This window comes from Nycticebus coucang, chromosome 2 (genome assembly GCF_027406575.1).
Source record: "Nycticebus coucang isolate mNycCou1 chromosome 2, mNycCou1.pri, whole genome shotgun sequence".
In the NCBI taxonomy this organism is placed as follows: Eukaryota; Metazoa; Chordata; class Mammalia; order Primates; family Lorisidae; genus Nycticebus; species Nycticebus coucang.
In genome coordinates, this window is record NC_069781.1 from 59560841 (window position 1) to 59578980 (window position 18140).

The 18140-nt window shown below is 39.7% G+C and overlaps 1 protein-coding gene across 1 annotated transcript in view; it reads left to right on the forward strand.

Annotated features, from left to right (window-relative positions):
- The first annotated feature begins 266 nt into the window (after positions 1-266).
- The window catches only part of SAXO1 (stabilizer of axonemal microtubules 1), a 115859-nt gene continuing 97985 nt past the window's right edge, over positions 267-18140 (forward strand). Inside the window, exon 1 of the mRNA XM_053572052.1 lies at positions 267-328. The gene's annotated coding sequence lies outside the window, so the exon portion shown is untranslated. The remainder of the gene's footprint in view (positions 329-18140) is intronic.

Genomic DNA, 18140 nt, shown 5'->3' on the forward strand with positions numbered 1-18140 from the left:
TAAGGGTACACAGAACCAGATTACACTGATTGCATTTGTTAGGTGAAGTTCCTATTATAATTGTGTCTTGCCCCCAAAAGGTGTGTTACATGACCCTCCACCTGCCTCCCTCCTTCCCTCTCTCTGCTCTCCATTTCCCCCAACCCCCACTGTGTACTAGGTCATTAATTGTCCTCATATCAGAATTGAGTACATAGGATTCTTTTTTTTTTTAGACAGTCTCATTATGTTGCCCTTGGTAAAGTGCCATGGCGTCACACCTCACAGCTCAAACTCCTGGGCTTAAGCCATTCTCTTGCCTCAGTCTCCCAAGTAGCTGGGACTACAGGTACCTGCTGAAACGTCTGGCTATTTTTCGTTGCAACTGTCATTGTTGTTTAGCTGGCCCAGGCCGGGTTTGGACCTGCCACAACCACTGTGTTATGGGCACCAAGCCAGTACATACGATTTTCATGCTTCTCCATTCTTGTGATGCTTTACTAAGAATAATGTGTTCTACTTCCATCCAGGTTAATATGAAAGATGTAAAGTCTTCATCTTTTTTTATTTTTATTGTTAAATCAGAACTGTGTACATTAGTGCAATCAAGGGGTACAATGTGCTGGTTTTATATACAATCTGAAATATTATTAAACTGTTCAAAGTAGCCTTCATGGCATTTTCTTAGTTATTGTATGTAGACATTTGTATTCTGCATTTAGTAGGTTTCGCCTGTACCCATTCTAAGATGCACCATAGGTGTGCCCCACCCATTCCCCTCCCTCCACCTGCACCTCCCCCCTCCCTTCCCCTCCCTTGGCCCTTTCCCCATATTCTTTTTTTTTTTTTTTTTACTGTTGGGGATTCATTGAGGGTATAATAAACCAGGTTACACTGATTGCAATTGTTAGGTAAAGTCCCTCTTGCAATCATGTCTTGCCCCCATAAAGTGTGACACACACTAAGGTCCCACCCCCTCCCTCCATCCCTCTTTCTGCTTCCCCCCCCATAACCTTAATTGTCATTAATTGCCCTCATATCAAGATTGAGTACATAGGATTCATGCTTCTCCATTCTTGTGATGCTTTACTAAGAATAATGTCTTCCACTTCCATCCAGGTTAATACGAAGGATGTAAAGTCTCCATTTTTTTTAATGGCTGAATAGTATTCCATGGTATACATATACCACAGCTTGTTAATCCATTCCTGGGTTGGTGGGCATTTAGGCTGTTTCCACATTTTGGTGATTGTAAATTGAGCTGTAATAAACAGTCTAGTACAAGTGTCCTTATGATAAAAGGATTTTTTTCCTTCTGGGTAGATGCCCAGTAATGGGATTGCAGGATCAAATGGGAGGTCTAGCTTGAGTGCTTTGAGGTTTTTCCATACTTCCTTCCAGAAAGGTTGTACTAGTTTGCAGTCCCACCAGCAGTGTAAAAGTGTTCCCTTCTCTCCACATCCACGCCAGCATCTGCAGTTTTGAGATTTTGTGATGTGGGCCATTCTCACTGGGGTTAGATGATATCTCAGGGATGTTTTGATTTGCATTTCTCTAATATATAGAGATGATGAACATTTTTTCATGTGTTTGTTAGCCATTCGTCTGTCGTCTTTAGAGAAAGTTCTATTCATGTCTCTTGCCCATTGATATAAGGGATTGTTGGCTTTTTTCATGTGGATTAATTTGAGTTCTCTATAGATCCTAGTTATCAAGCTTTTGTCTGATTGAAAATATGCAAATATCCTTTCCCATTGTGTAGGTTGTCTCTTTGCTTTGGTTATTGTATCCTTAGCTGTACAGAAGCTTTTCAGTTTAATGAAGTCCCATTTGTTTACTTTTGTTGTTGTTGCAATTGCCATGGCAGTCTTCTTCATGAAGTCTTCCCCCAGGCCAATATCTTCCAGTGTTTTTCCTATGTTTTCTTTGAGGATTTTTATTGTTTCATGCCTTAAATTTAAGTCCTTTATCCATCTTGAGTCAATTTTTGTGAGTGGAGAAAGGTGTGGGTCCAGTTTCAGTCTTTTACATGTAGACATCCAGTTCTCCCAACACCATTTATTGACTAGGGAGTCTTTCTAGGTAAGTTCTTGTTTGGTTTATCGAAGATTAGGTGGTTGTAAGATGTTAGTTTCATTTCTTGGTGTTCAATTCGATTCCAAGTGTCTATGTCTCTGTTTTTGTGCCAGTACCATGCTGTCTTGACCACTATGGCTTTGTAGTACAGACTAAAATCTGGTATGCTGATGCCCCCAGCTTTATTTTTGTTACTAAGAACCGCCTTAGCTATACGGGGTTTTTTCCGGTTCCATACAAAACGCAGAATCATTTTTTCCAAATCTTGAAAGTACGATGTAGGTACTTTGATAGGAATGGCATTGAATAGGTAGATTGTTTTGGGAAGTATAGACATTTTAACAATGTTGATTCTTTCAATCCATGAGCATGGTATGTTCTTCCATTTGTTAATATCCTCTGCTATTTCCTTTCTGAGGAGTTCATAGTTTTCTTTATAGAGGTCCTTCACCTCCTTCGTTAGGTATATTCCTAGGTATTTCATTTTCTTTGAAACTATGGTGAAGGGAGTTGTGTCCTTAATTAGCTTCTCATCTTGACTGTTATTGGTGTATACAAAGGCTACTGACTTGTGGACATTGATTTTATATCCTGAAACATTACTGTATTTTTTGATGACTTCTAGGAGTCTTGTGGTTGAGTCTTTGGGGTTCTCTAAGTATAAGATCATGTCGTCAGCAAAGAGGGAGAGTTTGACCTCCTCTGCTCCCATTTGGATTCCCTTTATTTCCTTGTCTTGCCTAATTGTATTGGCTAGAACTTCCAGCACTATGTTGAATAGTAAAGGTGACAGAGGACAACCTTGTCTGGTTCCAGTTCTAAGAGGAAAAGCTTTCAGTTTTACTCCATTCAGTAAAATATTGGCTGTGGGTTTGTCATAGATAGCTTCAATCAGTTTTAGAAATGTGCCACCTATGCCTATACTCTTCAGTGTTCTAATTAGAAAAGGATGCTGGATTTTATCAAATGCTTTTTCTGCATCTATTGAGAGGATCATGTGATCTTTATTTTTGCCTCTGTTAATATGGTGGATAACGTTTATGGACTTGCGTATGTTAAACCAGCCTTGCATCCCTGGGATGAAGCCTACTTGATCATGATGCATGACTTTTTTGATGATAAGCTGTAATCTATTGGCTAGGATTTTGTTGAGAATTTTTCCGTCTATATTCATGAGTGAGATTGGTCTGAAATTCTCCTTTTTGTTTGGGTCTTTTCCTGGTTTTGGTATCAGGGTGATGTTTGCTTCATAGAATGTGTTGGGGAAGATTCCTTCTTCCTCAGTTTTTTGGAATAATTTCTGCAGTACAGGAATAAGCTCTTCCTTGAAGGTTTGATAGAATTCTGGAGTGAAGCCATCTGGACCAGGGCACTTTTTAGTTGGAAGCTTTTTTATTGTTTCTTTGATCTCAGTGCTTGAAATTGGTCTGTTCAGGAGGTCTATTTCTTCCTGGCTAAGTCTAGGGAGAGGGTGTGATTCCAAATATTGATCCATTTCCTTCACATTGTCAAATTTCTGGGCATAGAGTTTCTGGTAGTATTCAGAGATGATCTCTTGTATCTCTGTGGGATCAGTTGTTATTTCCCCTTTATCGTTTCTGATTGAGGTTACTAGAGATTTTACTTTTCTATTTCTAGTTAGTCTGGCCAATGGTTTACCTATTTTATTTATTTTTTCAAAAAACCAACTCCTTGTTTCATTAATTTTCTGAATGATTCTTTTGTTTTCAATTTCATTGATCTCTGATTTGATTTTGGATATTTCTTTTCTTCTACTGAGTTTAGGCTTAGATTGTTCTTCTTTTTCCAATTCCATAAGATCTCTTGTGAGATTGTTGATGTGCTCTCTTTCTGTCTTTCGAATGTAGGCATCTAAAGCGATGAATTTTCCTCTCAAAACTGCTTTTGCAGTATCCCAGAGGTTTTGGTAGCTTGTGTCTTCATTGTTGTTATGCTCAAGGAAGTTAATGATTTCCTGTTTTATTTCTTCCTGCACCCATCTGTTATTCAAAAGAAGATTGTTTAATTTCCATGCCTTTGGGTGGGGTCGAGCATTTTTGTTAGAGTTGAGTTCCACCTTTAGTGCCTTATGGTCTGAGAAGATACAAGGTAAAATTTCCATTCTTTTGATTCTGTTGATATTTGTTTTGTGTCCCAGGATATGATCAATTTTGGAGAATGTTCCATGGGGTGATGAGAAGAATGTATATTCTTTGTCTTTGGGGTGGAGTGTTCTATATGCGTCTATCAAGCATAGTTGGTCTAAGGTCTCATTTAAATCTCTTATATCTTTGTTTAATTTCTGTTTAGAGGATCTGTCCAGCTCTGTAAGAGGTGTGTTAAAGTCCCCTGTTATGATGGTATTATCAGATATCATATTGCTCAGACTGAGTAAGGTCTGCTTCAAGAATCTGGGAGCATTTAAATTGGGTGCATAAATATTTAGAATTGAAATGTCTTCTTGTTGTAGTTTTCCCTTGACCAGTATAAAGTGACCATCTTTGTCTTTTTTGACTTTAGTTGCTTTAAATCCACATGTATCTGAAAATAAGATTGCAACTCCTCTTTTCTTCTGAATTCCATTTGCCTGAAAAATTGTCTTCCAACCCTTGACTTGGAGCTTTAATTTGTCTTTTGAAGCCAGGTGTGTTTCTTGCAGACAGCAAATGGATGGCTTGTGTTTTTTAATCCAGTCAGCCAATCTATGTCTCTTCAGTGGGGAATTCAAGCCATTAACATTTATGGAGATAATTGATAAGTGTGGTAGTATTCTATTCGTCTTATTTGGTGAGAGTCCATTGCTTAGTTTTATCTTTTGCATCAGCGTGGAGGTTAGGTTCTGTCCTTTGATTTCTGAGTTCTTACTTTGCTGCTGATCCATTGTGGTGGTCAGTGTGCAGAACAGGTTGAAGTATTTCCTGTAGAGCTGGTCTTGTTGTGGCGAATTTCCTCAATGTTTGTATATCTGTAAATGATTTGATTTCTCCGTCAATTTTGACGCTTAGCTTAGCAGTGTACAGAATTCTGGGCTGAAAATTGTTCTGTTTAAGTAAATTAAAGGTAGATGACCATTGTCTTCTTGCTTGGAAAGTTTCATTAGAGAAGTCTGCGGTCACTCTGATGGATTTGCCCCTGTAGGTCAACTGGCGCTTACTCCTGGCAGCTTGCAGAATCTTTTCTTTTGTCTTGACTTTGGACAGGTTCATCACAATGTGTCTTGGAGAAGCTCTGTTAGAGTTGAGGCGACCTGGGGTCCGATATCCCTCTGAAAGCAGTGTGTCAGAATCTTTGGTGATGTTTGGGAAATTTTCATTTATAATATTCTCTAGTATGGCTTCCATTCCTCTGGGGCATTCTTCTTCCCCTTCTGGAATTCCTATAACTCGTATGTTGGAACGCTTCATAAAGTCCCATAATTCTGACAGTGAACGTTCTGCTTTCTCTCTCTTCTTTTCTGCCTCTTTTACTATCTGAGTTATCTCAAAAACTTTGTCTTCTACCTCTGAAATTCTTTCTTCTGCATGGTCTAACCTGTTGCTGATACTTTCCATTGCATCTTTAAGTTCCCTGATTGACTGTTTCATTTCCTTCAGCTCTGCTATATCCTTTTTATATTCTTCATATCGTTCATCTCTTATTTGATTCTGTTTTTGGATTTCCTTTTGGTTATTTTCCACTTTATTAGCAGTTTCCTTCATTGTTTCCATCATTTCTTTCATTGTTTTCAACATGTGTATTCTAAATTCCCTTTCTGTCATTCCTAACATTTCTGTATAGGTGGAATCCTCTGCAGTAGCTACCTCATGGTCCCTTGGCGGGGTTGTTCTGGACTGGTTCTTCATGTTGCCTGGAGTTTTCTGCTGATTGTTCCTCATGAGTGATTTCTTTTATCTGTTTCCTTGCCCTAATTTTCCTTTCACTTCCTCTTGCTCTTTAAGTTCTTGTGCCTGTGGACTAAGGGTTACAGGACCAGAAGTGTGAGAAGGTTGAGGAGCAAAAAAGGGATGAAAGAAAGGAGTACCGAGTGATAAGAAAAAAAAGAAAGATAGAGAAAGGAGAGGGGGTGGAGATAAGGAATATTGACAAAAAGAAGAGAGGTACAGAAAGAGGGAGACAGGGCAATATAGGTGTACAGTAGGGTACTTTGACACAACCTTAAAAAACCCCACCTTCTGGGAGTGCCCAGTTTGGTGGTTCCCTTGAGGTCAGCAGCTCTTTGCTAACCTGATCAGACACAGTACCCCCCCTCCACCAAGTAGAGAGGAAAGACAAAAATGCTATAAATCAAACCAAAACAAGCAAACAGAAAACTTTACGGGGATACAATTGGGTGAAAAACCAAATGATAGCGGTAGAAACACTAGCAAAAATGAAGTTGTAGTTATTTAAAAAGGCAGCAATGGGAAATTATAATTAAACTAGAAAAGTTGAGAAAGAAAAAGGGATCTGTATGGAAAAGATTGAAATTAAAAAACAAAAGAACATCAACAACGTCAAAATAAACAAACAACAACAACAAAAAACAACCAAACAAAAAAAAAAGAAAAAATACACAACCAAAAACAAAGCAGTTTGTATATGTTATTGAATATTGTCTGGGCAACACGTGATCTTCTGGGGTATGAGATGTTAGTCACAGTTCTGATACGACTGGAGGCTGCTGATTTCTCAAACCCCAGCAGGTAGACACCCTAAATCTCTCTTCAGCCCACTTAAAAGGCACTTTGAACTTGTAAACTTGCTGAGCAGAAGCTTTCCCAGCTTTCTCGCTGGAATCACTGCTTAAGTGGCTATCCGCTTACCCAGTGTGCCAAAACCGGTCTTACTCTGCCCCTGAGGGTTAGGGCTGCAAGGCGGCTCAGACCCCACCCTTAGGCTACTTGGTTGCTGGGTTACAAGCTCCCACCCGTTTCTAGCTCTGCGACCCTGAGGGCAGAGCTTGCCGGGGCAGATCACTGACAATGGTTCCGTGTGACCCACCGCCAAACACTATTAGCTCTGTCTGGCTCAGCGGCTCAGACTGGGGCCCTAGACAACGGCCAAAGTTCTCCGCACTCCCGCTCAGGCCTTCCCCAGGGCAGTTCAACTCAGTGCCAAGCCCAAGGACATCAAAACAGTTCACAGGTAAGGCCTTTCTGGTTTGCAGTCTCGCTGCTACTGAACTTACAGCTGTGGGCGGGTTTAGACAGATTGAACACACGCGACCACTTGCTGGTTTTCCACTGTTTTAGTCCTCCTCTTGGGGTCCAGAAGTCTGTCGCTGACTCCCTGTATCCTCATAGGAGTGATGATCGGCAGTTCCCACCAGCCAGAGATGCCTGGAATCCTATCTCCCCAGACTCACGGTGCCCAGATGAAGGAAGCTGTTACTCGGCTGCCATCTTGCTCCGCCTCCCTCGTCTGTCTTCTTTAGAGAAGGTTCTATTCATGTCTCTTGCCCATTGATATATGAGATTGTTGGCTTTTTTCATGTGGATTAATTTGAGTTCTCTATAGATCCTAGTTATCAAGCTTTTGTCTCATTGAAAATATGCAAATATCCTTTCCCATTGTGTAGGTTGTCTCTTTGCTTTGGTTATTGTCTCCTTAGCTGTACAGAAGCTTTTCAGTTTAATGAAGTCCCATTTGTTTATTTTTGTTGTTGTTGCAATTGCCGTGGCAGTCTTCTTCATGAAGTCTTTCCCCAGGCCAATATCTTCCAGTGTTTTTCCTATGCTTTCTTTGAGGATTTTTATTGTTTCATGCCTTAAGTTTAAGTCCTTTATCCATCTTGAATCGATTTTTGTGAATGGGGAAAGGTGTGGGTCCAGTTTCAGTCTTTTACATGTAGACATCTAGTTCTCCCAACACCATTTATTGAATAGGGAGTCTTTCCCCCAAGGTATGTTCTTGTTTGGTTTATCGAAGATTAGGTGGTTGTAAGATGTTAGTTTCATTTCTTGGTTTTCAATTTGATTCCAAGTGTCTATGTCTCTATTTTTGTGCCAGTACTGTGCTGTCTTGACCACTATGGCTTTGTAGTACAGACTAAAATCTGGTATGCTGATGCCCCCAACTTTATTTTTATTACCAAGAACTGCCTTAGCTATACAGGTTTTTTTTCTGGTTCCATAAAAAACACAGAATCATTTTTTCCAAATCTCGAAAGTATGATGTTGGTATTTTGATAGGAATGGCATTGAATAGGTAGATTGTTTTGGGAAGTATAGACATTTTAACAATGTTGATTCTTCCCATCCATGAGCATGGTGTGTTCTTCCATTTGTTAAAATCCTCTGCTATTTCCTTTCTGAGGATTTCATAATTTTCTTTATAGAGGTCCTTCACCTCCTTCGTTAGGTATATTCCTAGGTATTTCATTTTCTTTGAAACTATGGTGAAGGGAGTTGTGTCCTTAATTAGCTTCTCATCTTGACTGTTATTGGTGTATACAAAGGCTACTGACTTGTGGACATTGATTTTTATATCCTGAAACATTACTGTATTTTTTGATGACTTCTAGGAGTCTTGTGGTTGAGTCTTTGGGGTTCTCTAAGTATAAGATCATGTCATCAGCAAAGAGGGAGAGTTTGACCTCCTCTGCTCCCATTTGGATTCCCTTTATTTCCTTGTCTTGCCTAATTGTATTGGCTAGAACTTCCAGCACTATGTTGAATAGTAAAGTTGACAGACAACCTTGTCTGGTTCCAGTTCTAAGAGGAAAAGTTTTCAGTTTTACTCCATTTAGTAAAATATTAGCTGTGGGTTTGTCATAGGTAGTTTCAATCAGTTTTAGAAATGTGCCACCTATGCCTATACTCTTCAGTGTTCTAATTAGAAAAGGATGCTGGATTTTATCAAATGCTTTTTCTGCATCTATTGAGAGGATCATATAATCTTTATTTTTGCCTCTGTTAATATGGTGGATAACGTTTATAGACTTGCATATGTTAAACCAGCCTTGCGTCCCTGGGATGAAACCTACTTGATCATGATGTCTGACTTTTTTGATGATAAGCTGTAATCTATTGGCTAGGATTTTGTTGAGAATTTTTGCATCTATATTCATGAGTGAGATTGGCCTGAAATTCTCATTTTTTGGTTGGGTCTTTTCCTGGTTTTGATATCAGGGTGATGTTTGCTTCATAGAATGTGTTGGGAAAGATTCCTTCTTCCTCTATTTTTTTTTTTTTTTGGAATAATTTCTGCACTATAGGAATAAGCTCTTCCTTGAAGGTTTGATAGAATTCTGGAGTGAAGCCATCTGGACCAGGGCATTTTTTGGTTGGAAGATTTTTTATTGTTTCTTTAATCTCAGTGCTTGAAATTGGTCTGTACAGGAGCTCTATTTCTTCCTGGGTAAGTCTAGGGAGAGGGTATGATTCCAAATATTGATCCATTTCCTTCACATTGTCAAATTTCTGGGCATAGAGTTTCTGGTAGTATTCAGAGATGATCTCTTATATCTCTGTGGGATCAGTTGTTATTTCCCCTTTATCATTTCTGATTGAGGTTACTAGAGATTTTACTTTTCTATTTCTCATTAGTCTGGTGAAAGATTTATCTATTTTATTAATTTTTTCAAAAAACCAACTCCTTGTTTCATTAATTTTCTGAATGATTCTTTTGTTTTCAATTTCATTGATCTCTGATTTGATTTTGGATATTTCTTTTCTTCTACTGAGTTTAGGCTTAGATTGTTCTTCTTTTTCCAATTTCATAAGATGGAATTGTGAGATTGTCGATGCGCTCTCTTTCTGTTTTTCGAATGTAGGCATCTAAAGCGATAAATTTTCCTCTCAAAACTGCTTTTGTGTTATCCCACAGGTTTGGGTAGCTTGTGTTCATTGTCGTTATGTTCAGGGAAGTTAATGATTTCCTGTTTTATTTCTTCCTGCACCCATCTGTTATTCAACAGAAGATTGTTTAATTTCCATGCCTTTTTGTGGGGTTGAACATTTTTGTTAGAGTTGAGTTCCACGTTTAGTGCCTTATGGTCTGAGAAGATACAAGGTAAAATTTCAATTCTTTTTATTGATAATTGTTTTGTGTCCCAGGGTATGATCAATTTTGGAGAATATTCCATGGGGTGATGAGAAGAATGTATATTCTTTATCTTTGGGATGGAGTGTTCTATATGCATCTATCAAGCACAGTTGTTCTAGGGTCTCATTTAAATCTTTTATATCTTTGTTTAATTTCTGTTTAGAGGCTCTTTCCACCTCTGTAAGAGGAGTGTTAAAGTCCCTTGTCATTATGGTATAATTGGATATCATATTGCTCAGACTGAGTAAGGTCTGTTTGAAGAATCTGGGAGCATTTAAATTGGGTGCATAAATACTTAGAATTGAAACATCTTCATGTTGAATTTTTCCCTTGACCAATATAAAGTGACCATCTTTGTCTTTTTTGACCTTAGTTGCTTTAAATCCACATGTATCTGAAAATAAGATTGCAACTCCTCTTTTCTTCTGAATTCCATTTGCCTGAAAATATTGTCTTCAGTCACTCTGATGGATTTGCCCCTGTAGGTCAACTGGTGCTTACTCCTGGCAGCTTGCAGAATCTTTTCTTTTGTCTTGACTTTGGACAGGTTCATCACAATGTGTCTTGGAGAAGCTTGGTTAGAGTTGAGGTGACCTGTGGTCTGGTATCCCTCTGAAAGGAGTGTGTCAGAATCTTTGGTGATATTTGGGAAATTTTCTTTAGTATGGCTTCCATTCCTTTGGGGCATTCTTCTTTCCCTTCTGGGATTCCTGTAACGTGTATGTTGGAATGCTTCATAAAGTCCTATAATTCTGACAATGAATGTCTGCTTTCTCTCTCTTCTTTTCTGCCTCTTTTACTATCTGAGTTATCTCAAGAACTTTGTCTTCTATCTCTGAAATTTTTTTTCTGCATGGTCTAACCTGTTGCTAATACTTTCCATTGCATCTTTAATTCCCTAATTGACTGCTTCAGTTCCTTCAGCTCTGCTATATCCTTTCTATAGTCTTCATATTGCTCATCTCTTATTTGATTCTTTTTTGGATTTCCTTTTGGTTATTTTCCACTTTATTAGCAGTTTCCTTCATTGTTTCCATCATTTCCTTCATTGTTTTCATCATTTGTATTCTAAATTCCCTTTCTGTCATTCCTAACATTTCTTTATAGATGGAATCCTCTGCAGTAGCTACCTCATAGTCCCTTGGAGGGATTATTCTGGATTGGTTCTTCATGTTGCCTGGAGTTTTCTGCTGATCCTTCCTCATGAGTGATTTCTTTTATCTGTTTCCTTTCCCTAATTTTCCTTTCACTTCCTCTTTCCTTTTAAGTTCCTGTGCCTGTGGACTAGGGTTTTGATGAGTCCTTTTGGTACAGGACCAGAAGGATGAGAAGTTTGAAGAGCAAGAAGGGATGAAAGAAAGAAAGAAAGAATGAAAAGAAAATAGAGAAAGGAGAGGGGGTGGGTAAAAGGAATATTGACAAAAACAAGAGAGGCACAGAAAGAGGGAGACAGAGCAATATAGGTGTACAGTACAGTACTTTGACACAACATTAAAAACAACCCCAACCTTTGGGGGTGCCCGGTTGGGTATTTCCCTTGAGGTCAGCAGCTCTTTGCTAACCTGATCAGACACAGTACCCCACCTCCACCAAGTAGAGCGGAAAGACAAAAGTGCTATAAGTCAAACCAAAATAAGCAAACAAAACTTTACAGGATAAAATTGGGTGAAAAGCCAAGTAATAGGGGTAGAAACACTAGCAAAAATGAGGTTCTAGTTGTTGAAAAAGGCAGCAATCGGAAATTGTATTTAGGCTAGAAAAATGGAGAAAGAAAATAAAAAATCTGTGTGGAAAAGGTTGAAATTAAAAAACAAAAGAACAACATCATCAAAATAAACAAAAAACAGACAAAAAACAACTCAAAACAAAGCAGTATATATATCTTGTTGAATATTGTCTGGGCAACAGGTGGTCTTCTGGGGTATGAGATGTTAATCGCAATGCTGATATAACTAGAGGCCTCCACTGATTTCTCAAACCCCACAGGGTAGACACCCTAAATCTCTCTTCAGCCCTCTTAAAAGGCACTTTAATCTTTTAAACTTGCTAAGCAGAAGTTTTCCCAGGAAAGTGCTTGTCGCTGGAATCACTGCTGAAGTGGCTATCCACTTACCTAGTGTGCCAAAACCGGTCACACTCTGCCCCTGAGGGTTAGGACTATAAGGCGGCTCAGTCCCCACCTTTAGGCTGCTCAGTCACTAGGTTACTAGCTCCTGCCTGATCCTTGCTGTGCAACCCTGAGGGCAGAGCTTGCTGGGGCAGTTCTCTCCCAGTGGCTCCCTGCAGCCCACATCCAAACACTATTAGCTCCTTCTGGCTCAGCAGCTCAGTCTGGGGCCCTAGACAATGCCCAAAGTTCTCTGCACTGCCGCTTAAGCTCTCCCCAAGGCAGTTCAACTGAGTGCCAAGTCCAAAAACGCCAAAACAGTTCACAGGTAAGGCCTTTCCGGTTTGTAGTCTTGCTGCTACTGTACTTACAGCTGTCGGCGGGATTAGGCCGATTGAATACACGTGACCACTTGCCAGTTTTCCACTGTTTTTGTCCTCCTCTTGGGGTCCAGAAGTCTCTCGCTGAGTCCCTGTATCCTCAAAGGGGTGATTATAGGTAGATCCCACCAGCCAGAGATGCCTGGAGTCTTTTTTTTTTTTTTTTTTTTTGTAGAGACAGAGTCTCACTTTATGGCCCTCGGTAGAGTGCCATGGCATCACACAGCTCACAGCAACCTCCAACTCCTGGGCTTAAGCGATTGTCTTGCCTCAGCCTCCTGAGTAGCTGGGACTACAGGCACCCGCCACAACGCCCAGCTATTTTTTAGTTGCAGTTCAGCTGGGGCCGGGTTTGAACCCACCACCCTTGGTATATGGGGCCGGCGCCTTACCGACTGAGCCACAGGTGCCGCCCGATGCCTGGAGTCTTATCTCCCCAGACTCATGGTGCCCATATGCAAGGAAGCTGTTACTCAGCCCCATTTTGCTCTCTCCTCTGTTAGACAGTAAGTTATTGAAGGCTGTCCCAGTGTGATGAAGTTGAGCCCATTTTCAAGTCAGACATGTCACAGCTATTTCTTTTCTTAAAGTTTCATAGTTCTCTTTATAGAGATCTTTCACGTCCTTTGTTAGATAAACTCCCAAATATTTCATCATCTTTGGCACTACTGTGAAAGGAATAGAGTCCTTGACTGTTTCTTCGACTTGCCTATTGGTGTATATAAAGGCTACAGATTTATGCGTGTTGATTCTGTAGCCTGAGACATTGCTGTATTCCTTGATCACTTTTAAAAATTCTAAAAGTTTTGTAATAGAATCCGTAGTGTTTTCCACATATACAATCACGTCATCTGTGAAGAGTGAAAGTCTGATCTCTTCTGACCCTATGTGGATACACTTGATCGCCTTTTGTTCCCTCATTGCAATGGCTAAAACTTCCATTACAATGTTAAAGAGCAATGGAGACAATGGGCAACCTTGCCTGGTTCCTGCTCTAAGTGGAAATGATTTCAATTGAACTCCATTCAATATGATATTGGCTGTGGGTTTGCTGTAGATGGCCTCTATCAGTTTAAGAAATGTCCTTTCTATACCAATTTTCTTAAGTGTTCTGATCATGAAGGGATGCTGGATATTATCAAAAGCTTTTCTGCATCAATTGAGAGAATCATATGGTCTTTTATGTCTTAGTTTGTCTATGTGCTGAATTACGTTTACAGATTTACATATATTGAACCAGCCTTGAGACCCTGAGATAAATCCCACTTGGTCATGGTGTGTAATTTTTTTGATGTGTTGTTAGATTCTGTTTGTTAGGATCTTATTGAGTATTTTAGCATCAACATTCATTAGTGATATTGGTCTATAATTTTCTTTTCTTGTTGGGTCTTTCCCTGGTTTAGGGATCAGGGTGATGTTTGCTTTGTAGAATGTGCTGGGTGATATTCCTTCTTTTTCTATATTTTGGAAGAGGTTTAGTAGTATAGGTACTAGTTCTTCTTTAAATGTTTGGTAGAATTCTGACGTAAAGCCATCTGGTCCTGGGCTTTTCTTTTTAGGGAGATTTTGTATAGTTGATGCTATTTCAGAACTTGATATAGGCCTGTTCAAAATTTCCACTTCGTTCTGGCTAAGTCTTGGTAGGTGGCGTACTTCCAGGTATTGGTCGATTTCTTTTAGATTTTCATATTTCTGTGAGTAAAGTTTTTTGTAATATTTGTTAAGGATTTTTTGAATTTCTGTAGGGTCTGTTGTTGTTTCATCTTTACCATTTCTGATTGATTGAAATTGGGGATTTTACTCTTTTTTTCCTGGTTAGGTTGGCCAAAGGTTTATGTATTTTATTGGTCTTTTCAAAAAACCAACTTTTGGATTTATTGATCTGTTGTATAATTCTTTTGTTTTAATTTCATTTATTTCTGCTCTGATTTTGGTTATTTCTTTTCTGCTGGGTTTGGGGTTGGAATGTTTTTCCTTCTACAGTTGCTTGAGATGTCACATTAAGTTATTAACTTCCTCTCTTTCCATTTTCTTGAGGAAGGCTTGCAGTGCTATAAATTTCCCTCTTAGTACTCCCTTTGTGGTATCCCAGAGGTTCTGGGTTGTGTCTTGATTGTTGTTTTATTCCAAAAATTTGGTGATTTCCTTCTTAATCTCATCTATAACCCATCTATCCTTTAGCATAACGTTATTGAGCTGTCATGCTTTTGTATGGGTATGCAGGTTCCTGTTGTTATTGAGTTCAACTTTTATTCCATGATGGTCTGAGAAGATGCAAGGAATAATTTGTATTTTTTAAAAATTTGCTGAGGTTAGATTTGTGGCCTAGGATGTGGTCAATTTTGGAGTATGTTCCATGGGCTGATGAGAAGAATGTGTATTCAGTTTTGTTGGGATGCAATGTTCTGTAGATGTCTGTTAAGTCCCGATGTTGAATGGTTAAGTTTAAGTCTAAAATTTCTTTGCTTAGCTTCTTTTTGGAGGATCTATCCAGCACTGCTAAAGGGATGTTAAAATCTCCAACTACTATGGTACTGAAGGAAATTGAGTTATTCATGTCTGTTAGAGTTTCTCTTATAAATTGAGGTGATTGTGGTTGGGTACATAATATTAATAATTGAAATCTCATATTGAGTATTACCTTTAACAAATACGAAGTGTTCATCCATATCCTTTCTTATTTTGGTTGGTTTAAAGCCTATGGCATCTGCGAATAGGATTGGAATGCCTGCTTTTTTCTGGTTTCCATTTGCCTGGAGTATAGATGACCATCCCTTCACCTTGAGTGTATATTTGTCTTTTAATGTAAGATGCGATTCTTGTATGCAGCGTATATCTGGCTTGAGTTCTTGTATCCAGTCAGCCAACCTGTGCCTCTTCAGAGGACAATTTAAAGCATTCACATTAATTGAGAATATTGATAAGCCTTTAGAGATTCCGGTGGACATTTTTAATCCTTTTGCAACTGTGGGAAGTTGGAATTTGATCAAAATTTTCTGGGTGGGTTTACTTTTGTGGTGGAGGTTTATGCTGGTCTTTATGGAGGATAGGTCTGAGAATATCCTGGAGAGATGATTTAGTTAATGTGAGTGTCATTAAAGTATTTAATTTCTCCATCATAAATGAAACTCAGTTTAGCTGGGTACAGGATCCTGGGTTGATCCTTTGTTTTAGGAGATTAAAAGTCAATGAGCATCCTTTTCTAGTTTGAAAGATTTCAGCAGAGAGATCTGCAGTTATTCTAATATTCTTCCCCTTGTTGGTGATGGTTTTCTTTCATCTGGCTGCTTTCAGAATTTTCTCCTTCATATTACCTTTAGTGAAATTGGTTATGATGTGTCTATGATTCAATTTCAGAATCTCTTGGCATGTGTGGAAAGTTCTCTTTCATAAGCTCATGGAGAAGAGACACTGTGCTTTGTGAAGTCACTTCATCGCTTTTGGGGATCCCTATAAGATGAATATTGATTTTCTTCGAATTATCCCAGAGCTCTCTGAGAGAGTGATCTGTTTTTACCCTCTACTTCTCTTCTTGTTTGAGAGTTTTGGAGCAATCAAAAGCTTTGTCTTCAGTGTCAGAAATCCTTTCTTCTGCTTGTTCCATTTTGTTACTGATGGATTCTACTGTGTTTCTCAGATCTTTGAGGGCTGCAAATTCTTGTCTCAATGTGTCAAAATCTTTGGTTATTTGGTCTTTGAATTCATTGAATTCTTGAGACATCTTTTGGGTTACTGCTTGGAATTCTAATTCAATCTTATTTGCTATCCGGATTCTGAATTTGATTTCTGACATCTCAGCTATTTGTTTGTGCATGGGATCTTGTGCTGTGTCTGCCCCATTGTTCCTTGGGGGAGTTGATCTACTCTGATTATTTGTATTGCCAGAGTTTTTCTGTTGATTTCACCTCATGATTGTTTTTCACCATTGCCTCTGGCCGTCCTCAGAGTTGGGGAGGTGTCTCTCCAAGATTAGACCCCAGCGGGATCACTCTGTTGTTGCTGGATCTTTGTAGGGAGTGACCCTGTGTAGTTCCTCTATGGCTGCCCCAGCCAGGGAGTTCTGGTTGTGGAAGCAGCTCCGGAGTGTGACATACCCGGATCCAGCAACAGGGTGGAGGGTGGTACACACGGTTCTGGGAGTGCCTGGCACCCAGTGACTTTGGCATAGAGGGCCCAAGGCTCCAGCAGTCTCTGGCCAGGAGAAGGGGTCTGCGCAGAGGCAGGGAGGGCCCCGGAGGGCACACAGCTACTGGAGTCCCTGGCCAGATGTGCGGGCTGGTGTGTAGGCAGGGTGGGTACAGGAGGGAGGATGCATGATTCCATAACTCCGGGAGTTCCTGGTCAGGGCGTCAGTCGCAGGTGGTGGCATAGCTTTTATGGAGGTCTGTGTGGGTGCCGATAGCTGGTCGCCTGAGGCGCAGCTCTTATGGAGGTCCGGGCAAGTGCCAATCCTCTTCATCTTTTTTTGATGGCTGAATACTATTCCATGGCATAGCATATACCATACCTTTTTAATCCATTCCTGGGTTGGCGGGCATTTAGGCTGTTTCCACATTTTGGCGATTGTAAATTGAGCTGTGAGAAACAGTCTAGTGCAAGGGGTCCTTAAGGTAAAAGGATTTTTTCCTTTTGGGGAGATGCCCAGTATTGGGATTGCAGGATCAAATAGGAGGTCTAGTTTGAGTTCTTTGAGGTGTCTCCATACTTCCTGCCAAAAGGTTGTATTAGTTTGCAGTCACAGAGCAGTGTAAAAGTGTTCCTTTCTCTTCACATTCATGCCAGCATCTGCAGCTTCAGGAATGCTTTTATTTTCTCCCCATTCAGTATGATGTTGGCTGTGAGTTTGTCTTATATAGCTTTTATAATTTTGAGATATGTTCCTTCTATGTCTAGATTGTTTGGGGATTTTATCAGGAAAGTGTGCTGGATTTTATTGATTGCATTTTCTGCATCTATTGAGATGATCATGTGGTCTTTTAGTTTCGGTTTATGTGGTGAATCATATTTATTGATTTGCAAATGTAAACTATCCCAGGCATGATGGTGGATTATCTTTTTGATGGCTGTTGAATTTGGTCTGCTAGTATTTTGCTGAGGAATTTTGCATCTATGTTCATAGGGATATTGGTCTATAGTTTTCTTATTGTTTCCCTTCTGGCTTTGGTATGAAGCTGACACTAGCTTCATAGAATGATTAGGAAGGACTCCCTTCTCGATGTTTTTTTTTTTTTTTTTTTCCAGACAGAGCCTCAAGCTATCGCCCTGGGTAGAGTGCCATTGCATCACAGCTCACAGAACCTCCAGCTCCTGGGCTTAAACGATTCTCTTGCCTCATCCTCCTAAGCAGTTGTGATTACAGGCGCCCGCCACAATGCCCAGCTATTTTTTGGTTGTGGTTGTGATTGTTGTTTGGCAGACCCAGGCTGGATTTGAACCCACCAGCTCTGGTGTATGTAGCTGGCGACTTAGCTGCTTGTGTTACAGGCATCAAGCCCCCTTCTTCTCAATGTTATAAAATAGTTTCCGTAGAATAGGTACCAATTTTTTTCTCTTTTTTCTTTCTTTTCTTTTCT